This window comes from Microtus pennsylvanicus, chromosome 9, assembly GCF_037038515.1.
Source record: "Microtus pennsylvanicus isolate mMicPen1 chromosome 9, mMicPen1.hap1, whole genome shotgun sequence".
NCBI classification, from domain to species: domain Eukaryota; kingdom Metazoa; phylum Chordata; class Mammalia; order Rodentia; family Cricetidae; genus Microtus; species Microtus pennsylvanicus.
The window spans coordinates 36285307-36308852 of NC_134587.1; the positions used below are offsets into that span (position 1 = coordinate 36285307).

Below are 23546 nucleotides of genomic sequence, written 5' to 3' on the forward strand. Positions count from 1 at the left end.
AAATTCAAATTAACTTTCCATATGAAATAAGACAAGTGTGTCTGATGTTTCTATCAAAATATTCTATAAATGTCAGTTAAGTCAAGACGATGGATAGTGTTTTTCAGGAAATTCTAACAGTATTTAGTGTTTTATCTATTTAATGTATCAAATACTGCAAAAGAGGCACTGAAATCTTCGACTCTCATAATAATTTTGTCTGTTTTTCACTGAAGCCGTCAGTCTGTCCTCATATATTTGTAGGTCTGCTCTTAAAGGCTAAAAGATTCAGGATTATGTTTCCCTGGGAACTTGATTTCCTTATCTATATATAGTAAGATTATTAGCTCTAATACTGTTTATTTTTTAAGTGTTCTTCATTTGAATTACAGCAAGTGTTTAAGTTTCCTTTGGTATACTTCTAAGGTACACATTTTCTCCATCTCTTTACTTTTAACTTATTTATGTCTATATATTTAATGTGAGTTTCTTGTGTGCCACATGTGGTAGGGTCATGTTATCAAATAAGCATTGGGAGTCTCTTTTTCTTATTTGTTTACTAAGGTTATTTTACTTTAAATATCACTTTTGTTTCATTTTACATATTTGATTAGCTTATTTTTATTTGGCTCCCTCCAAATGTTTTATGTCTTATCTGGGATATTCCAATTTAAATTATTTTTCATTTAATAGTATTCTATTTAATCTCTAAATATTTGGGTGAATTTTCCACTTGTCTGAGATGGATTCAGGGATCTTGACAGGACTTCAGAAGAAGTTTGTGTGTTGGGGACAAAGGCAGCAGCTTTGACTTTAACAAGATGTGTTCTAGGGACACACATAGGCAAGATCTCAGGAAGAGAGGCCATGTTAGCCAGGTGCTGAACATTCTAGAAGAGGTTTCCTTCCTGTGTCCAATGTCTCTCTAGATATTAAGTGATTTTCTACTTTCTAATAAGTCCTGGGTTTTTGTGTCAAACATCCAAGTCCCATAAAAACAATGAAAAAGAGATAAAGAAACAAACAAAAAGGCATTAGAAGATTACAAGTGAAAACAGTTATAAGGTATATTAAAAATTAGAAGAAATGAGGAGAAAGTTTTTCCTCTATTTCTTCTTTTTCAGACACTCATCTTTACTTAGTTTTGAATTTCAAACATTTTTCATGTTCCTCTTCTCTGAGGAATTTCTTTCTACCTCCTTTGAACAGATATGTTTTCAAAAAACTCTCTTAGCTTCCATTTGTTCAAGAAATATTTATTTTTTTCTTTAATTTTGAAGACAAACTACTCTTGGAGTTGAAATTCTCTGCTGACACAAGAATTTTTCTCTCAATACATTAACATTGCACACCATACTCTGATACTTATATGGTTTTAATGAGACATCTGATGCATTTCTTTTTTTCTTTTCTTTTATTCTCTTTTTTTTTGTCTTTCTTCTATAGTTGTAATTAAGTGAGTTTGTCTTTATTTTTTGGGGGATTTGCTGTCTGGGTCTGGAACAATTCAGAGCGATGTCATAGCATGTGATACTGTTTCCTGCCACCTTTAACATCCCTGTTCATATTTAAGTAACTTGCACTTCTTTGAGGTTTCTGGATCTTTAATTTTGTCTGTCAATTTTGGAGAATTCTGTCATTTTTACCTCAAAGCATTTCTTCTGCTTATGATTTTTATTCAATAATGTGCATTGCTGGCATTTGAATGTGTGCAATAATTTGCAAAAAATCATTCCCAGTTTTATTATTAATCATGCTTGTAGTTTAGCATTAAGCATATTATTTCATCAAATCTATCAAAATAGTCTTAGTTTTGTTACAGTACTTTTGTTTTTGGTTTTACATTGTCTTTCAGGCTGTTTTTTGTTTTTTGTTTACTCTTCTGGACTGTTTTTTAGTATTGGACTTCTGACCCCGAAATTTTCCTCCTATATATCTGATTGACGCATAATCTCTCTGTTTGGTAGTTTTCCTTGCATTTTACCTGCTGTGCAAGTTTGTGACTCATGCTTGCTTTTGCTTTTATTGTTGTTGTTGTGAATAATGGATTCCAACTTTCAGGTATAGGAACTGAAGGAAATTGACCCTTACTGTGAGGGTTTAGGAATGATGTTTTAAGGTTCATCATAGATTTTGTACCTGTTTTTGCAATTTTCTTTACTCTTTTTGTATTGCCAACCTTCTGTTGTCTTTAATATACCTATTTCTTAACCAGAACCTGAGCCTTGAAACCTACTCAGATACAATAAACCAAAGGGTTACTCTACTGTCTTGCTCCTGGTTTTCTTGATTCTGTGGAAGAAGAGCCAGCTGCTATTCTGCCATGCTACCATGGCACCAAACTGTACTGCTATAGGTTTGTGGTGGCCTTCTGTTTTACAGCTCTTACACTCACTCTTCTTCCCTAAGTCAGGCGAGCAGGGTCTTTCTGTCTCTACAGTTCCAGAAAACCTTATCCTAGGGCTGCTGAGGTCCCTGGCAGGGAGTTCTTCCTTGAGTGATTACTAATGGTACAGAGTACTCCCTGGAGTGATTAGTAATGGGTTTGTTTTTGGGTTTTGTATTTTTCTCCTCTATTTTTCTGAGCACACTGGGGTCTATCTTGTTTGTAAAGTAGTAGAGTGTGGTGCAGATACTCTCAGTAACTCACAGAGCCAATGTTGAGTCCCAGGAGACCTCTGGATGAAAAGCCTTCCGCAGACTGAGCATAGTAAAGCCCATGACCAGGAAAGTAACAAGATGCCTACTGAAGCCTCCTCCTTCACAGGCCACCCAGGAAAGCAGCAGGGCTCCTATTGGTCACACCTGTGATTTGTGATCCTAAACCTTTGAATGTGCTCATTCTCACTGTGTGTACTATTGTTTCCAGACATTATCCTGGTGTTTTGCCTTGCTATTTCCACTTTTTATTTATTTATTTGTTTGAGACAAATAAATAACCTAGCTGTAACCCTAGCTGTCCTGTGATGCTATAAAACAATCCCACACCAGTTCAGAATTAGGATAATAAAAGGGATATTTATTTAAGGGAAAAAAATAACAAATCACCATCCTAAACAATAGTCCTCTGAGCGTAAACAAGAACGGAGCCTGATCAGGAGCTGGAAGCAAGAAAGCCAGAGAACAATGTTCCCAACGCTTTTTAAACTATTAGAGACTGTGCCCAAGTGGGCTGGTATCTTAAATGCTATTGGCTGAAGGAGTAGAATGTGCTCCCACAGCACTCCTGGAACTTGCTTTGTAGACCAGGCTGGTCTCGAACTCACAGAGATCTGTCTGCCTTTGCCTCCCCACTACTGGGGTTAAAGGTGTATGTCACCATCCACCAGTTGTTATTACTACTTTCTAAAAGAAAACTCATTTTTCAGTTTGATGAGCTTTTCTCTCATTGGAAGAAAGGCAGTCCTTTGTGGTTTTGTTTTGTTTTCTCATTTAGCCAAACCCCTGAGTACTGCTACTGCTCACTGCCTTCACATTCTACCTTAGCTCCTTTAACTTGTTCACATAGTTGCTTCTTTGTATTCATTCAACTCACATTTCCACCCCACATTCTTATTGATATGATCATTCTCAGTTTCTAGATGTCTGACTTCTTTTTAAATGTCACATGTAGGTAGAATCATGTTTATCTTTTTTTTCTTGAGACATGGTCTTACTCTTTAGTTCAGTCTCACTATGTAGCCCAGCACAACCTTGAAAGTGCAGCAATGTTTCCATTTTTATCCTTCACAAAGCTGGAATCATAAGTGTGATTCCACTATGCCTAGCACCTCTTTTTCTTATCAATATTTTTTTCTTAAACTATTGTATTATTATTATTAAATAACCTTTTTGTTTTTTTTTTTGTTTTTGTTTTTGGCTATTTACATAGTGGGACTAAAATTTGAAGTCTGGTTCTTTCCTCTTAATTATAGGTCTTCATATTGTAGTTCATAAAATTCATTGTACACATAGGGATATTTAACTAACGTTGGCTACTGTGATGGCTATTATTGGTTATCAACTTGAACTACACTCCACAAATGAAGGGCACAGCTGTGAGAGATTTTTTATGGCTTGGTTGGAAGTGGGTGAATTCACTTTTAGTCCAGACCTTTGCAGTAGGAAGGCACACAACTTTGAAATGGATCTTAAGCCTGCAAGACACAAGCTTTTATCTTGATTTTAGGTGGGAAAAATCACCTTTAATCTGGGCCACACCTTCTGTTGGAAGTTTGCATAAGGACATAGGTGAAGGAAGCTCTTGCTCTTTATCTGCTTGCTCAAACCTTGCTAGCACATCCAATATTTCACTGACTTTAGAGCTTATGTCCTCTGGATTCCAGCATGTATGGAAGACCAGCGGAAACATTCAGCCTTGTGGAGTGAACAAGTACTGCATTCTTGAATCTTCTCTTTAAAAACATCCATTGTTGGATTAACTGGACTGCAGTCTATATGTAAATCATTCCGATAAATCCCCTATACACGGGGGATGGAGGTAGAAAGAGTGTATACATTCTGTTTGTCTAGAGAATCCTGACTAATACAGATGTCAAGTTTTTTTTTTAATTGAGAAAATGAAAAAGAAGTATCCGCCTCCTCCCAGCCTCCCATTTCCCTCCCCCTCCTCCCACCCTTCTCCTCCCCCCAAACTCCTCTCCCCTCCCTCTCCAGTCCAAAGAGCAGTCAGGGTTCCCTGCCTGTGGAAAGTCCAAGGTCCGTCCCCCTCTGTCCATGTCTAGGAAGCTGAACATCCAAACTGGCTAGGCTCCCACAAAGCCAGAACATGAAGTAGGGTCAAAACCCCGTGCCATTGTCCTTGGCTCCTCATTGTTCGCCATGTTCAGAGAGTCCGGTTTTATCCCATGCTTTTTCAGTCACAGTCCAGCTTGGTGAGCTCCCAATAGATCAGCCCCATTGTCTCAGTGGGTGGGTGCACCCCTCGTGGTCCTGACTTCCTTGCTCATCTTCTCCCTCCTTCCGCTCCTAATTGGGACCTTGGGGGCTTAGTCCAGTGCTCCAGTGTGGGTCTCTGTCTCTATCTCCATCCATCACCAAATGAAGGTTCTATGATGATATGCAAGATATTCGTCAGTATTGCTATAGGATAGGGTCATTTCAGGTTCCCTATCCTCAGCTGCCCAAGGGACTATCTGGGGACATCACCCTGGGCTCCTGGGAGCCACTCTAGGGTCAAGTCTTTTGCCAACCCTAAGGTGGATCCCTTAACTAAGAATTGTGTTTCGGTGCTTCTCTGTCCAACCTTCCTTTATCCCAATCATCCTATTTCCCCAAGTCCCCCCCCCTTCCCTTCTCACTTTTCTCTCCCCGTCTCCCCTTACCCTCATCCCACCCCACCCCCAAGATCCCAATTTTATCCCTGGCAATTTTGTCTACTTCCCATACCTAAGAGGATAACTATATGTTTTTCCTTGGGTTCACCTTCTTATTTAGCTTCTTTAGGTTCACCAATTGTAGTCTCTGTGACCCTTATTTATGGCTAGAAACCAATTATGAGTGAGTACATCCCATGTTCATCTATTTGGGTCTGGGATACCTCACTCAGGATAGTGTTTTCTATTTCCATCCATTTGCATGCAAAATTCGAGAAGTCATTGTTTTTTACCGCAGCGTAGTACTCTAATGTGTATATATTCCATACTTTCTTCATCCATTCTTCCATTGAAGGGCATCTAGGATGTTTCCAGGTTCTGGCTATTACAAATAATACTTCTATGAACATAGTTGAACAAATGCTTTCCATGGGAGCATAAGCTTGGCTACTCTTTGTCACCTTTACTACACTGTCTTGAGACAAGTTTAGCATTTCTGAGCAATTTGCACATACCGTTTAGCACAGGATTTACAAACTGGAAAGAGTTTAATCACTACTACTGTTTATTTTTATCATTATTAAAGTGATAGAGTAAAAATGTTAAATGTAATATGAAAAATGGAACCAGACTCAACATAAAAGAATTGGTGGTCATATTATTTACACTTACATAGATGGAAGCAATAAGATACGTTTCACACACACATACACACACGCGCACATTCATTTGCACCATAAACACAATTTCTTGGCTTGTGTTCATAGCTCTGAAGCTTGTTTTGTAAGCTGAACTGCCATGAAATTTTGTTTTATGTCATTAACACTTTACTCCTTCAGACATCTGCATAGTATTCCAGTTAATAAATATGCCGTAACTGAGGAAAACACATTTTGATGTGTGGGCTTTAGTATATATAAACTGTTTTCCTGTTACAAATACTATCATAGTTTTGCTTGAACATCATATACAGAATTAAGGAATGGATAGTATCACAAGCTTATATCTATAGCACTCAGGAAATGAAGACAATAGGATACAGAGTTCAAGGGCAGCTTCATTTCCATAGTGATTTTGAGATCAGCTTGCGGTACTGTATCAACACAAAACTGTCATGACTGTGGAGTAGACAGCCTTTCCATATAGGTTTTTACATGACAATATAAATTCAAGTTTGCTCTATGCCTTTATATCTTAATAGCTTTCTCGTTTATATATAAATTTAAAAATTTATACTTGTTTGCATATAGTGCGCATATAAATGCAGGTACACGTGGAGACAAGGGAACACCATCAGATCCCCTAGAGCTGAAGTTAAAGGCTGTGAACCGCTATGTCAGTGGTGGCAAAAAATATTCAGGTCACTGCAACAATAGTATACATTTTTAACTACTTACCTAGCTCTCCAGCCCCTTTTACTTTTTTGAGTTGATAATATTCCATATTATTACAATTCATTTCTATACTAAAAGATCTTGACAACTCTCAAGATATATATATTGTTTCTCTCTTTTTGTTGATTTTTATTAAGCTCTACATTTTTCTCTGCTCCCCTCCCTTCCTCTCCGATTGCATGGAATCTGTAGAATGCTTTTGGTAAGATGGTCAGTTTTACTATATTAATCCTACTGATCTTGGGAAATCTTTCCATCTTCTCATATCTTCAGTATCTTAAATATTTTTATTCTTTTACCATATAGGCCTTTCACTTGCTTTATTAGAGTTACCTCAAGATATTTTATATTATTTGAGATGTTATGAAAGTTATTGTTTCCCTGATTTCTCTTTCAAAACATTCATAATTTATACATAGAAAGCTACTGATTTTGTGCCTTAATTTTGTATCTAACTACTTTTTTTGAAAGTCTTTATCAGCTGTAGGATTATCATGGAAGATTATTTAGGAACACTAATACGTACTATAATATCACCTGTAAATAAAGATATTGTGACTTTTTTTCCTCTGACTTGCATCAATTTGATTTTCTTTTGTTAATGCTATAGCTAAAAATTCAAATACTTTTTTGATATGGAGAGATTAAAAAACCGCCTCACATTCCTGATTTTAGGGGAGCTGCTCTGATTTTTTTCTCCTTTTCATTTGAGGCTGCAGGTTTAGTATAAACTTCTATTATGCTGATGCATGTCTCTCCAGGACTTTTATTATTAACCGATATTGGATTTTGTCAAAGGTCAGTTCTGCATCTAATGAGAATATTGTGTGGTTTCTGTCTCTCAGTTTGTTTATATGAGGGAGTACATTTATAGATTAAATATGTTAAGCCACCCTTGCATCTCTGTATTGCAGCCATCTGATCATATTTGATAATCTTTTAAATGTGTTCTTGGATTTGGTTTGCATATAGTTTATTGAGAATTTGTGCATCTATATTTATAATGAAAATGAGTTTGTAACTTTCTTTCTTTGTTTCTTCCTTATGTGGTTTGGGCATTAGAGTAAATATGGTCTTATGAAATGAATTCAACATTTTTTTCTACTACTACTTTGCTGAACAGTTTGAAGACTATTGGTGCTAATGTTATTTCAAACTCTGGTAGATTCTAACTTAAACAGTCTGACCCTGGATGTTATTGGTTTGGAGACTATTAATGATTGGTTCTATTTCACTAGGTGCTGTAGATCTGTTTAAATTTTTTATCTGGTCATGATGAGTGGTAAATTTCAGAATGATTATCCATATTGTTGTAAGGAGGCTGGTAGTTAATTCCTGGCCACTTACACCCAATATAACCACACAGAAACTGTATTAATTAAATAACTGCTTGGCCCATTATCTCTAGCTTCTTATTGGCTAACTCTTACATATTAATTTAACCCATTTCTATTAATCTAGATATTCTGGCAGGGCTATATGTCTTTTCTCAGACTCCACACTTCTTTCTCCCAACATTCAGTTTAGTTTTCTTCACCTAGCTCTGTTCCCCTATAGCTTTACTATAGTCCCAAAGCTGTTCCTTTATTAACCCTTGATATTGACAGCATACAGAGTGAAATCCCACATCACCTTTCCTTTTCTGATTAAATAAGTAGGAAGGTTTTAACTTTAACATAGTACAATTACATATGACAAAACAGGTATCAAGCAATAATTACAGTTACAGTATTTATATCTACATTATGTTTTATCATAACTAAGGAAAACTATAACTATCAGTTATTCAACTCCATAAAAGACTCCAGAAGATATAATATTACCTAAGTAAACAGGAAATACATTGTAATCAACTTCCAAAACTCTAGAACTGAAAGCGACATCTCAGTGCCTGGACAGTCACCCAAAGTTCATCTGTACTATTGGGGCTTCGATCTTCAGCCTACAGGCCCATAATATCTGGCAGACATTTCCATGAAGCAGGAAATTTCAAAGACAGTTCTGCCTGTATTGGCAGTTTATCAGTCACTTTCTTCTGTGATCTGCAGAATGTCTAACAGATTCTTTAATGAAGCAGGAACCCTGAAGGATAGTCTCACGTTTAGGCAAGTTCAGCACTCATTTCTCTATGGGTCCTGCATGTCCAGTTCATCAAGCAGTCCAAGCAATAGCAGTTTCTTGCCCAAATTCCTAGCAAACTCCATAAAGAGACTCTTTGATGCCCATCATTCTCTTCTAGTAGGTTGTTGTTACCAGGAGCAGATATATTTCATTGTTATGAAAAGTCCTAAATTCTTAAAAGATTTTAAATGCCATATTCTGTAGCCTTTGAAAGGTTTGGAGAATGCCCATTCATCTGAAATACATCTCTGTACATCTAGAAAATCTAACTAACATGACTGCAACCTTGGCTATTATAGATGATTATCTATTAACCTATATTTCTCAATTATACATAACATTTTTAAATGAACTGCACAAACAATACCTTAGTCAGGAGAAGAAATATACATATACATAGTAAAACAAAATTGACTTTAAATTTGTATTAATAAACCAAGATCCAGAACAATGCAATTCTCTATAGTATATCCCCCTTTAAATGTAAATAAACATTTATAAACAATATTTGTAATATGGGTGTAGTTTTTCTCCAAACTGCTTCCTGCTGTTTATTGGGCGATATAATTTTTGAGGGGTGTTTAAGGTGGACTTTCAAGGGGTCTTGGTCCATCAACCATATTAGTCTGGAATTAATCCACAAGTTCTCATCCTCTGTGGAAACAAACAAACAAAAAAAAAAACCTCTTTTCCAAAGCTACATATTTTTAGACTCAATTTTTAGAGGCATGATACCTTTATATTAGTTTATCTTAGCAGCGTGTATAATGAAATGTCTCTCTATACTTAGCTTTTTCACAGTCAAAAAAGTCAAAGAAGACACAATAATATACATACTCCCGACTCTCCATGAATGTTCCATCATTATGTGGCTTATTCTTTGTTTATTTCTTTTAATCTATGACTGTCTGTAAGTGTCTATATTCTTTTTCTTCTCTCTCCCAAGCCTATGTACATTATTTATCCAACACTGACTCATTTAGAGGTCTTTTATGTCTGAATGTGTACTATTGTGTATCTGTAATTCTTTTACTGTCCAGGAGGCTTCTTAAAATGCTAAGCGCTTCTTAAAAACTTAAGCTGAGGCATAACAAGGCTTTATATGGTACTTTCTGCTTGCTCTGCACAGTTCAAAAGGTTGAAGTCTGTTCACAACCTCTCCAAGCCGGGTACATTGCCCCAGTTCCAAGTATGGAGTGGATCTACATCAAGTCATTAAGCAGTTGTAGCACTCAGCTCACAAAAACCCATTTAAATGCTCAGCCTCCAGAAAGAACCAGAGTTTGTGTTCGGACTGTGGCTCAGGAAGCCACCTTTTCAAAACCATGGCTTTTTTTCCCAGCTACTGCAAAATCAGGAAAACCTCTCTTATAGAAGCCACAGCATGCTACCAGTAAGAAAAGCCCATTCAGGAAAATAAATGTGGCTAAACTTTGTTTTTTATTGTCTAGAATTCCTTTCCAAGCCCTCTCAGGTTTTAAGTGGATTTTAGTTGGCCACGTTGGAGCCAATTTGTTGTAAGGAGGCCACTAATTAGTTCCTGGTAGCTTAGACCTGAAATAACCACATAGAAACTGAACTAATTAAATAACTGCTTGACCCATTGGATCTAGCTTCTTATTAACTAACTATTACATATTAATTTAACCCATTTTTAGCAATCTGCATATCACCATATAGCTGTGGCTTACTGGATAATATTCTGGTGTCTGTCTTTGGCAGGTCTACATGGCTTCTCCCTGACTCTGCCCTTCCTTCTCCCAGCATTCACTTTAGTTTTCCCCACCGAGTTGTGTTCCCCTATAGTTGTCTTATAGGCTCAAAGCAGTTTCTTTATTAACAGCTTACAGAGGGGAATACCACATCACCATATCATTTAGATTTCCCACTTTGGTGGAGTGCAGCTTTTTAATGTATGCTAGTGTAATTTTCTGGATTTCCTCAGTGACATATATATCTTCCTTTCATTCCCTAATAACGTTAATTTGGATCAGCTTTCTTCACCTTTTAGTTCATTTGATAAGGGTTTGTCAATCTTATTGATTTTCTCAAATCAATTGCTTGTTTATCCATTTTTTTGTATTGTGCTTCTTTTTCTTTCTATTTTATTGATTTTTAGGCCCATGTTTGATCATTTCTTGCTGTCTATGCCTTTTGTCTGTAGGTGTTTTAAAATAAATCAGACAAAATAAGTCTGTTATAAGAAAACTTACAAAATTCAAATTCAAAAAACTTAATGACACATTGAATCATCTAATCATCATGATATAACTGAGAAGGTCTGTATAAAAGCCACTAATCCAGAGACAATAATATCAGGTATAAGCTAATTTGTTAAAGGGAACATTATGCCTCGCCTTCCTCTTTTTTTTTTGGATTTTTTTCAAGGACATATTTTTAAAAATACACGTTATACTCATTTGAAACAACAATGATGCCTCGTTTTTCCATTTTGTGTTTAAAGACATGATTTCTGATACCTCAAAATCAAATCAGAAGGATATAATTAAAGATTCTTTTTAAGGTATAGATATTCCATGTACAGAATCCAATGGAAAGGTAAAGCCTTAAATAAGGTTCGAATAGTGCACTTAGGAGTAAGTGTGAACTAAACATCTTCTCAAATGTTTTATAGCTTGTCAGACAGCATCTTCTCCTTAGATGTCCAGTCCTGACCACCTGTCACCTGTTATTATAATGTTGTCAAAGGCAGCTCAAAGATCATTTAATTTCCAATACTTAGAATATTGAAGCAATTTACATACATTTTCCACAAGGTAAATGGTGACCATTAAATACTTTGTAAACAGAAACTAAGACAGATGTCTAATGGGGAAATGTTATCAAATCAACACTGAAGTTGTGGTATGAGTACTTTGTTTACACATATTTTATGGTATTCATTTTGTTTCAGGGCTGAAGAAAGTAACAATAAAGCTAACATGATTGAACAGTTTAGCTATGCAGTGTTAGTTAACAAAGGTATTGGCCATGATATAGAACGTTTGATGTAAAATGTTTTGTTAGTGTTAGACCAGTCTTAGTTTGAAAATATAAAAGAGGGTAGTGATGATGAATGCAACAAATGCATTTCAATGAACTTGATGAAGTAAATATACTTAAGGAAAAGCAAGGATTATCAGGTTTCATTGACTTAAGGCCATTTGATGCTGTACTCCCTCCATGATGTCTTCTGGGTACTGAATAACATTGAATTTCTAATATGACTTTTTTCAATTATTGATTTGTTGCTTGTCTGTTCTGGAGGAAAGTCAGATGAAGATCAGTCTGGCAGTATTTATAGGCTGCATCTCATCTGTGGGATGTAATCCATCTTCGTTAAGTTCAGTAAAAGTGATAGATGGCATTTGGCAGTGTAATGATGTGATCAGTCTGGCAGTGCCTCTCTAAATCTGGAACTGGTGCTTTCTTCAGTGTAGATATTTAATCAGTTATACACCCCATTACTGATTTAATTCAGAATGTCAGTGGCAGGTGAATAATGTGAGTATTTGTATATTAATATCATATTGTACTAATGCTCGCTTCGTTTAAGTGTGCTATTCATCTGAAAATCATAAACAGTATCATCATGGAGAGAATAAATTTAGTGGAGATGTTAAGCATCCAGAAACTTCCATGTCTAAATTCATCATGTCAGCAATAATTTTTTTCTTTATATTTCTGCCCATATTTCCATGTCTAGGTGAATTTTCTGACAAAATCATTATTTCCTGCAATTCATAAAACTGCTAATATATACTTTAAGCTTTGTATACTTTAATTTGAAATTAAATATAAGTAGATTGTTCAGAAAAATGATGTCAATCAGGTTGTTTAAAGTAACAAGATTTTAAAATATTTAATGAAACTATATCATTAGACTAATCCTAGAAAACATATGATTAACTAATCCTAGTTATAAACATTCTTAGTGCTTTTTTTTTGCTTATATGTTTTAGAATACAATGATTTCATATAAGTACAATGCAATGTTACCTTTTTGGCATCTAGTTTTAAATGTTGAAAATTTAATTATTTATTGTTTATATGTAACATTTCTCCTCTCTTGGATATTATGCAATTCTTATAGAAAAAACATAGAAATATTTGTAATTTTAAAATTTTTACGAAGTAATATATTTGCTATCTTTTACAGATCTTTACCTGAGTTGATAGAATTCAAATGATTGCAGCATTCAGATACTTAGACTAGACACATTACCAATGAAGTGGAATAGTGCTCATACATGTTTGCAGTCCCACACATGATCAGAACGGAAATAAGCTCAACTTTCCATTGGATGCCTAAACCCTGAGTGGCATAAGACTGCTTTTATTCTGTCTTTCCCACAGAGAGTGATCTGTAGGTTAGGGGTAGAAAAAATTATCTATAACAACTAAAAATGAAGTGGATTAACCATACCAATATACTGTCCTAAGTGAGTTTGAATATGTTCTTTATTTCTCGGATGTTTAATGCAATACATATATTAACATTTTTTTTTAATTTCAGCTTATCCAGTAACTAAAATACTAAAAAGGAAGCTATGGATGAGTTTACTGTAGTTGGGAATAATTTTCCAAATTTGTAAGAATAAGAAGGGCTGATTGAGAAGCCAAGGACAATGACACTGGGTTTTGATCCTACTGCATGTACTGGCTTTGTGGGAGACTAGTCTGTTTAGATGCTCACCTTCCTAGACCTGGATGGAGGGGGGAAATCTTATGACTCCCACAGGGCAAGAAACCCTGACTGCTCTTTGGACTGGAGAGGGAGGGGGAGCGGGATAGGGGAAATGGAGAAAAATGGGAGGAGGGGAGGAGGTGGAAATTTTTAAGTAAAAAAAATGCAATTGCATGCTTCTGTCAATGTTGTTAAATCCTACTGAGAATCTTCTTAAAGAAGTATATAGTGTGAACTGAAAAGATCTGCACATAGTAGCTCTGAATCAATGACACTGGCTGCAGACTAAACATGAACCTTAATTCATTGGACACTATTGCTCCATCTGGCCTATGCTCTCCCCTCTTAACCAGGTCAATAATTACCATTTGTCATATGGGCTTGGACTGCTCACGTTACAGACTTTTGTTCTATCTTTATTAAGATATTCTTCTTTTGGAAGTATACACCAATATTTTGTACAAAGCCTAATTCATAAACCATAAGTAAATATGATTTAATGTGTGACTAATAGATCTCAAAAAACAAAGAAAAGAAGATATGACAATAAGAGAAAGAAGTGAAAGATGTATATTTTGATCACATGGAAATATGCTATATTTAACACTTACAGAAAAGGCTAATAATGCCTAAAAATGTCCGTGTGTAGGTTACAGAGCAGCGATCTATCCTAGAATCAATCTGCCATATCAGCTCAAGACATTTTTGAAATGAAGACTTTTCTCACATTCATTTATTTCAGATTCAAATATATTAATTTACTCTAGACGCTTCTATAATCTTTAAAGTGACAGGAGGATGACATGTTAGTTTGTCTTACTTAAAATATGTTACCAGAGTCTTTTTTGCTAACCGTTATTTCCATAATGCTTCTTTCCAGTAAACCATACACTTACATACAAATGTGCTCACTTATCTTCATAGCATCCTCAAACAGTTAGGGGCTGCTTGCTGGTCATTAAGTTGTTTTATAGATGATAAACAAAGATTCCAGAGAGCACTTTTTGGTCACATCGTCTGCTGATTATGCTAATTGCGTTAAAAAGATTATAAAACGGTTACACTCTGCCTATGATTTTGAGAGTCATATGAGTCACCTGGCATTAAGTGTCACAAACGTTCAAGAATTGTCTCATTTATCTGTGTTTTCTATTTCTGTGATTAGTTTACTCCTTGGGAAATAAGAACCTGACTTTGCATATCTAGGTGCACATATACATATATGCAAGCGTACACGTACACACAAATGGTGTACACATTTATTATCTGAATCTAAATCATTCCCAATAGCAGTCTGTCAAACCACAAAAGTAGTCCGTGTTTCCATCTTGAAGTCAGTTTTGGGACTCAGGGTGTTAAGGAGGACAGTAGAAGTGCAGCCTGTGGTTCCAGGTCTGCAGCTGGCCTTTGTGCCCATTGCCATCAGGATTAGTAATTAAATATCTTCAAATAGTAGTGTGCAAATAGAAAATTATTATTTTCCAACTCAGAAGATGAATCTTTGGCTATTTTATTTACTATTTTCTTTAAATTCAACTCGGACACTTTCACAGCCTCTTTTCTTTCTGTGTCACTTCTGACTTCTAGCTCAGCAATAAAGAAATCTTGCAACTTTGTTTGAAAAATAAACTGTCTTGAATGGTAGCACAGTTTTTATGTGGTATCCTCAGAATTCTGTCTTAAACACTTATCAGATTTTGGTTTCTATTTCTCATTTTTTTTCTAACTTTTTTAAGTACAAGAACACCAAGTATTTGTGTTTTGTGTTCTATCTCTCTCAATAAGATGCCCAATAGAGAGGAATATGCTATTTTATTTTATTATTATTATCGAGAATTCTTGTGATGTTCCTCCTTTACTTACCCCCAGCCATCTTATCGCTCAATTTTGCATCTTACATGATTGAAAAAAATCCGAGTTTAAAAACAGCCACTTATTGATCTGAGTCCCTCATGCTTATGGAGAACATTCTGCCATGCTGAACTCAAATTGCATTAAAAGTGGAAACTCCAGGCTCTGCCAGCAGTCAGGGTTGGGGCCAGCACCCCTGAGGATGTTCCTCGGGCCCTCCGAGGACATAGAGACCACTGAGAACATGGAGGTCACAGGGAAGCCAGACTTTAATGCCAAAATGAAAAAGTAGGCAAAGATACACCAGACTCAGAACAGTGATCCTGGAGATGTGGTTGCCTTAAGAGAAATGGTTATCAGTGAGGGAGGGCCCAGACTGATGAGACAAGTGTGATTCAAGATCCCCAGTGCCAACACCACAGAGCCAACACCTGTGTCAAGGGAGGCTCTGAGGCATATGAGCAAGGATTACCAGCAAGGGCTGCTGGGAGTCAGGTAGTCTCTTTGGCTCTTCGCTCCTGGTATGCCAGATGAGCAGAACAATGTGCTTCAGGAAGATTAGATATCATCCTCTTCTTTGATCTCCACCATCAGTTTGACTATTACCAGTGCTATCAGGACATCGTGGTCACTTTTCTGATGGTGGTGGGTAAAAAGCTGACAACATCTCTGGTAGAAAAATTGCCTACTACCTCAGGGATCTCATGGATTCCACAATGGACAATACCAAGCACATCCTAAATTATCTAGTGTCCATAATTGACCAAGTAAAGAAAGAACTCCGTGACTACATGCAGAGTGCTGAGTTGTGGACCATCTTTACCCTCATCTGGCTTATCCCCTAATTTGAACACATTCTCTTGGACTTCAGGCACGTCATGAGAGTACATGGCTTCTTCTGGCCTGCCACTTGTTCAAATCCATTTACTTTGTACCTGTGATTGTGCTGTGTCTAGAGCCAGAAGTCCTGGACTATGACTGTGATATGGCTTCTGTTCATCAATTGTTGTTAAACATTCCTCAGGACCTGCCCTTTGGTGATGGGAGACCTCTTTCAGTCAATTGCCTTTGAGAGGCTGGACTAGGTTGGGCATGGTCTGCAGTACTAAAAAGGTGCACACCAACTGCTCACTCTCTCTCCTCTTTCACACCTGGATGTTGCTAAACACAGTGCCATTTCCTGTCACACTTTTCTTATTTTCTTATTTTCCACTAAACACCTGTGCCTCAGCTGCTGGTCTCAGGCTGGGAATGCCCTTACAAACTTGCCGTCATATAGATAGACAGGGTTTGTCAGGAAGCCTACACCATCAGTCCCACTTATCCCTGGACTCCTTCAGGAGGGTGCATGGGATCCTTGAGATCACTGAGTCTTCTTAAGATGGTTCCATTAAAAAGCTAATCTAGGTTTGTTTTATAATAGCTCTGGTTTGAAAGCAAAAGTGTCTTCTGTTGCTTCAAAGGGTGCATAGTGGAAGCAACTATATGCTTCTATTATCCCAATCTTTCCTGGGTACTCTTCTTTAGTGCTACCATATCCATACCCAAAGTGTCCCCTGTGCCCACTCTATGCAGTGGGACCTCTACTGTTGGGTAGTCATATGACAGAGTACAACATAGGAGGTATCCAGTCTGAGTTATAAAAAGCACTTTAACCAAATAAAGAATAATCACAGTTTTACCTTGAAAAATATATATGAAATTAAAAATTATTTGCCAATTTTATAAAGCCTATGATACATGTTTAATGCATGACAATCAAATATTTGGTATTTTATAAACTTTGAGATCAGAATTTTCACTTTAACATGAGAGAAAGATTCACATTGTAATTGCACACCATAATTCAACTATAATTTTAATTGGTATTTGAGTAAGGTAGATGAAAGTTATCATAGCTAATTATTTCCATTTCCATTTTTACAAAGCAACTGAATAGAGAAATGACATTCACAATTAATTAGCATTAAACAATGATGAATTCAGACAGTGCCTGTTGTAACATGAACTGATGTATAAATAAATAAAAGGAATTTTGTTGAGCAAATATTAAGTATAAAATAATGGTTTGTAAATTGTTTGTTATATCCCATTAAAATAATTTTCTGCATAAAATTTTTTAATTAAATTTATTCTTGGACAATTTCACACAGATATTTAAACATTATTAGAAATCCTCTTCTCACTCACTCTTTTTTTTTCTTTCTTTTTTTTATTAAAAATTTCTGCCTCCTCCCCGCCTCTGCCTCCCATTTCCCTCCCCTCCCCTCCCCACCTCCCCTCCCCCTCCCTCTTTAGCCCAAAGAGCAGTCAGGGTTCCTCTCACTCACTCTTATATCCCCCTTCTTTGTATCAGTTATTTCCCAAGATTAATGACTCATTAGGTGGTATCCCAATGCCAGACATAGAAAAATAAAAATAATAATAAGTTTACAAGTATATTTTGACACATAAATAATGACTAACTTATAACTGATCATTCTAAAATTGACACGAATATTTAAAGATCACACTAAATTTTCTGCAAAATAGTCACAAAAATAAAGCAAAAGTTTCTCTCTGTGCAATCATGAATGTTTACTTCTTAAATGAATTTATAATATAAACACAATCTGAGAATGAAAAATTAATATTTAAAGAATGAGTGTTTGGGAAACTCTTATGAACTGGGCAAAAAGTAACTTGAAAATTAAAAGAAAAAATGTTCTTCATGCTAATATTTAGACTGGGATATGGGGAGCTATAGATATAACTGTGTTGGTAGAACTCTCGCTGTGCAAGTTTAGGGAACCAAATTCAAGTGCCTTGAACTTACATAAAACATGAGTATAAGCTGGGCAGTGGGGGTGCACACCTTTAATCCTAGCACTCGGGAGACACAGGCAGGTAGATCTCTGTGAGTTTGAGGCCAGCCTTGTCTATAAGAGCTCGTTCTAGGACAGGCCCCAAAGCTATACCAAAGTCCACCCCTAAAAAACAAACAAGAAAACAAACAAACAAAAACTTAAGTATAGTTGAGTGCGTCTGTAACCCTGTCACTGATGGCGACGGGAAGATAGTTCAGGCTTGGTGGCCACCAGTCTGCCTCCCAATTTAGTGAGACATACTTTCTAAAGAGAATACGGAATATTGATAGAGCAGAACACTCAGCATCTTTTTCTGGTTTCTGCTCATGCACTAATACTACGCACACAAATATATGTATATATACCACACCCCCATATAAACAAAACATACATACATGAAAGTAAAATAAAAATGGATGTTGAATTTAATAACCTAAGGTCTATTAGGTGGTATGTCCTTCAGTAAATTTGTCCTAAAGTGTCATTTTATATTGGTATACTTCAAGAGAGTTTAGGTTGTAAATATGTCACTATGTCTTCATATAAGAGTATGTGTATGGGGAAATAGAGACAAGGAAATTGCAACATTAAATACCACCATCATTTTAATAATTAACTTTGTAGTTCTAAATTAACATTTTAGAAAAGAAGAAGCTAAATGTTCACACACACACACACACACACACACACACACACACACACACACCACCTAGAACACTGTCCTGACCTGATTTAAACCACAGAATAGTCTGTAAGCATTTCATTTGAGAACTGAGCAAACATCATCTATTCACAACCTGTCAACCCTGAGATCTAGTGATGTGGAAAATGACTATATCAGTGTGGTACTGTGTTTTATATTCTGAATTTTAAATCTAGAAGGTGCTAAATAGTTAAAGAGATAGGTGTAAAAGTCATTTTGATACAGTTTAAAATAGGAAACTAGAAGTTTGGACTGGGTTGCAATACAAGGGCAAGAGTAAAGCAGTGAGAGGAGAGCCCACGGTAAGGAAGCCTAGTGAGCGGATATTTCTCTGAGGACAATCCTACAGATAAATGGAACTGAAGGAGGACGGTGGTATTGCCTTGTTCTATTTTTATAGGGGAGGAAAACTTCTTACAACCACGGGTCTGTGATTCTTCCTCTTCCCTTATCTTCCTTCTCCTTTCTCCTCCTCATCTTTCTCTCAGTCTATTTTTTCCCCAATCCCTGTTTCCCCAACAGGTAAGAGGGTCACAAAACCCTCTACTAAATTCTGTTTGTCTTTCTTCTTCCTAAAGTTACTTCAGGATATATACTCACAGCTGAAGATTGGAGCTAGGAGTGTCCGGCGAGATGTAATTTGTCTTTCAGCAGGTTACATGAAAACGATCATTTCTAGATCCATCCATTTACCAGGATAGACCTTGAAGCCTGATGTGGGAGAACTTGCTCAGTAAGAAGGATTTTTAATGATAGTACTTATAGCTAAAGCCATGAACCATCCAAATAACACTAAGAGCCTTGGGTTATATGAACATGAAGTGTCAATAGATGTATAGCGAAAACCAAGACTATGATGATAATAAAACCTAGGAACAGAGAAACAAAAGGGAATAAAACACAGAATGAGACACTGTGGGAGTCGTACACTTGTCTTGCCTTTCTAAACAAACAATCCTTTTACGTTAATTACATAGGCAACCTAGTTAAAATACTTTCAAGCTTTTGCCTTTTCTGTAATTATACTCACTTAAGTTCATTAATATTGTATCACATTATTATTCTATTTTTTTATACATAGTGTCACTCTGCAGCATAAACAGGACACATGCATGACCCAGGAGTTTAGCTCATGATCTTGCCCCCTCCTCAAATACTTTTTGGCATCCAAACATTAATAGTCAAAGTAAATTAAGGAATGACTGAAATGGAGGGACTCTAAAGAGAGACATATCAAAGTTCAGAAACAAGGTTCAATATTATAAAATCATTAAAAAGCTCAATGAAGAGTCATTTCAAAAGGCAAATCTTTAATTTTTTTATTGGTATTTTCATTGGGTACCCAAATGAGATTGACAAAGGAAAACACATGTTTCACTTTGCAGTAAGAGATAGTTTATTCTGCAGCCCCATATGAGTTTGGTGGCCTGGGAATACATATTCAAGTCTTCTCAATTTTCATGTTCCAATATTGTGACAGCTTGATGACATTTTCTGTAGTAACAGAACAAACAAAATAATAAACTGAGACACTTTTCAAATATATTAATAGAAACATAAAGCAGGTATGTTAAAACAAAGTGGAGCAATCCCTGCTAACAACCTCAGGTGCTATCTGATGTCACCAGACTTTTGGTTGGAAGAAGCTTGCCGTCTGGTCACATCACACATTTCAACGTGTTTTCCATGTTAGTCACAGAATGTTAGGGCAGTCAGAGAGTGATGTGAAAGGAGGAGCTGCTAAAGAGACTGAAAATAGCCGAACATCAACTGTAATTTTGCTCTGGACCTGCTCCAAGCCAACCTCTATGCAATTGTTTATGTTCTAACGAATGACTTAGCCTTGCAAAAAGGTGAGGGCAAGGAGTGTATGTGTGTGGCGGTGGTGTAAGTTCACAAAAAATTACTACAGTACATTTTTCCTATTGTATTTTATGGTAGTGTGTATATATGTGATATTCTAATATAAAAACCTTATTATATGTCTTTTTATAGTTTCTTTTTTTAAAAAAAGAAGAAGCTATCTTTTTAAATTTTACATACCAATGTCGGTTTCCACTCCCTCCCCTCCTCGCATTACTTCTACCTACCTTTCCACCCCCATCACTATTTAGAGAGAGCAAGGCATATTGCTTTGGGGTAAGGGCCAAGGCCCTTCCTACTATATCTAGGCTAAGCAAGGTATCCATCCAAAGAGAATAGGTTCCCATAAGCCAGTATAAACAGTAGGTAAAAATCTTGGTGCCACTGTCAGGGGCCCTGCAGTCTGCCCCGCCATACAACAGTCACCCACATTCAGAGGTACTAATTTTGACCTATGTTGGTTCCTTCCCTGTCCTGTTGAAGTTAATGAGCTCCCATAGCTCAATTAAAGTGTTTCAGTCGGTGTTCCCATCATGGTCTCAATATCTTTGCTCTTATTATCACTCTTCAATTGGACTTTGGGAGCTCAGCCCAGTGCTCTGCTTTATGTCTCTGGCTTTGTTTACATCAGTTGCTGAATGAAGGTTCTATGGTGACATTTAAGGTATTCATCAACCTGACTATAGGGCAAGGCCAGTTTGGGTACCCTCTCCTCTACTGTTTTGAGTCTTAGCTAGGGTCATCCTTGGGGATTCCTGGGAATTTTGCTAGTGCCATGTTTCCTGCCAGCCCCACAATGCCTCCCTCAATCAACATATCTCTTTCTTGCTTTCATCTCTGTCCTCCCTCCATCTCAAGTATCCTGTTCTCTCCAGTTCTCCTCTCTCCTCAACTTCTTTTCCCTTTCCACCCTCTCTTGTCTCCCACCTCAATGCTCCCAACTTTGTCAGGTGTTACTGTCTATTTCTTCTTTCCAGTTGGATCTATATATGTATTTCTTAGGGTTCACCTTGTTACTTAGCTTCTCTAGGATCATAAACTATAGGCTTAGTATCCTTTGATTTACAGCTTAACACACACACACACACACACACACACATAAAGAATATATCATAAGCTTTTTAAAAGACACAAGAGCAATGAATCTTTGTAGTTGAGTGTACAGGCTTTCATGACTATAATTAGAGAAATTAGGAAACGGGGGCAGGAGCATTGCTGTAAGTTCTAAACAAGTCTGGGCTATACATAGAGAATGCTGTGTTAGTCATGTTTACATAACAAGATGTTTTTCATAACTAAGTGTATCTGTAAAATCAGGAGCAGTACCTACAACAAAACCCTGCTGCCTCAATTTTTCTTTTACCTTAAGAGTTCTTAATCTTTCTTTATACAAACTTGAATATCAAAATCATGCCAGATTTTACATCATAGTGTTTGCTTCCAAAATTCAGGTTTAACCACCTGTCTTTAATACATCAAAAGAACCAAGTTCATAGAGGAGATTCATTCCATGAAACCACACTTGAAATAAGGACAGAGAGATCCAATAACCTGCCCATGTTTATTTTTAGGTCCTGACACAATTTTAATAGATATTATATGTGTTTTATGGTACATATGAGTTGGCGTGTGAGTCACAGCTTGGCTTGACAAATATGACATTTATAGGCCTTGTGGGGACAGAGCTCAGGCATGAATTGCTGTCCATGATTATAATGAATAGGCTTAAGAAGACAGAACTGACAAAGTGTGCTTTAATTAAAAACACTGACTAATATACCACACAAAAAGAAACAAGAAAAACTTAAAAGAGAAATGCATTATTGTTTTCTTGAATGATAGATAATATTTACATAAGATCAGTATATTAACTTAAGCAGTTAAAGTTAAGGAAAATAACTTTTCTAATTTCATATTTTTCCTGAATTAAAAGATCTATTAATTGATAGGTGAATATAATTATAAAATTTAATGAAAAGTTAGAGTTGGATATAAAACATTTAGATAGCATTCAATATAATAAAAATTGAACAAATAATATGTGAGAAAAAAGAGGAGAGGAGCAGTGGTATTAAATAGGTGAGTTATCAAAAAAACTAGTGTTATGTGAGAAAAAAACAGAAAACATCATTTAATAAAATAGCTAGTTGAGGAACAGTCAGCAGCTTTTATGTAACTAAGATGAAATAGGTACGCACTGGACAGAAGTACTGATAAGATATTACCATCAAATAATTGTGATGATGTTGATATTGTGTTGAGAAAAGTGACTTCAATAGGTGCTAAGAAAAGGTGCATATTCCTTGATTCATGTTCAAGAAAACAAAATGTGTAGCTACTCACCAATAAGACTGACAATGAAAAAAAATCACAAATTAAGGGTAACCAGAAGATATTATACTATCAAAGTATTTTAATGTTTTACCCCATGTTCAAATGGCCACTGTCTTTCAGGAAGATAGTCAATCACATTAGGTCCTATGTTTCAAAAGGGGATAGTGAACACACCTCTAGGATAGATTGATAGGCAATGTGAAAAACTTTTGGTGACAATGATCAATACCTCTAGGAAGTATGCAGAAATCATTGAAAATAATCTAATTAATGCCATAATCTTATTTCAATAAAATATATGTTTATCAACATGAATAAATATTCATTTATAATAGATATACAAATAAAATTTACTATTTATAGAGTAAGGAATGCTTACATTGATTTTAAACTTATCTATTCAACAATGCAGATGAGTTTTAAATTGTATTCAGTATTTAAAAACTGAATGTT

General features: G+C 36.1%; 1 protein-coding gene and 1 pseudogene across 1 annotated transcript in view; both read left to right on the forward strand.

The window, feature by feature from the left end:
* Window positions 1-23546, forward strand: part of Lrp1b (LDL receptor related protein 1B) — a 1720116-nt gene that overhangs the window by 1364144 nt on the left and 332426 nt on the right. The window lies entirely within an intron of this gene.
* LOC142856679 (TBC1 domain family member 20 pseudogene) lies at window positions 15550-16419 on the forward strand (annotated as a pseudogene).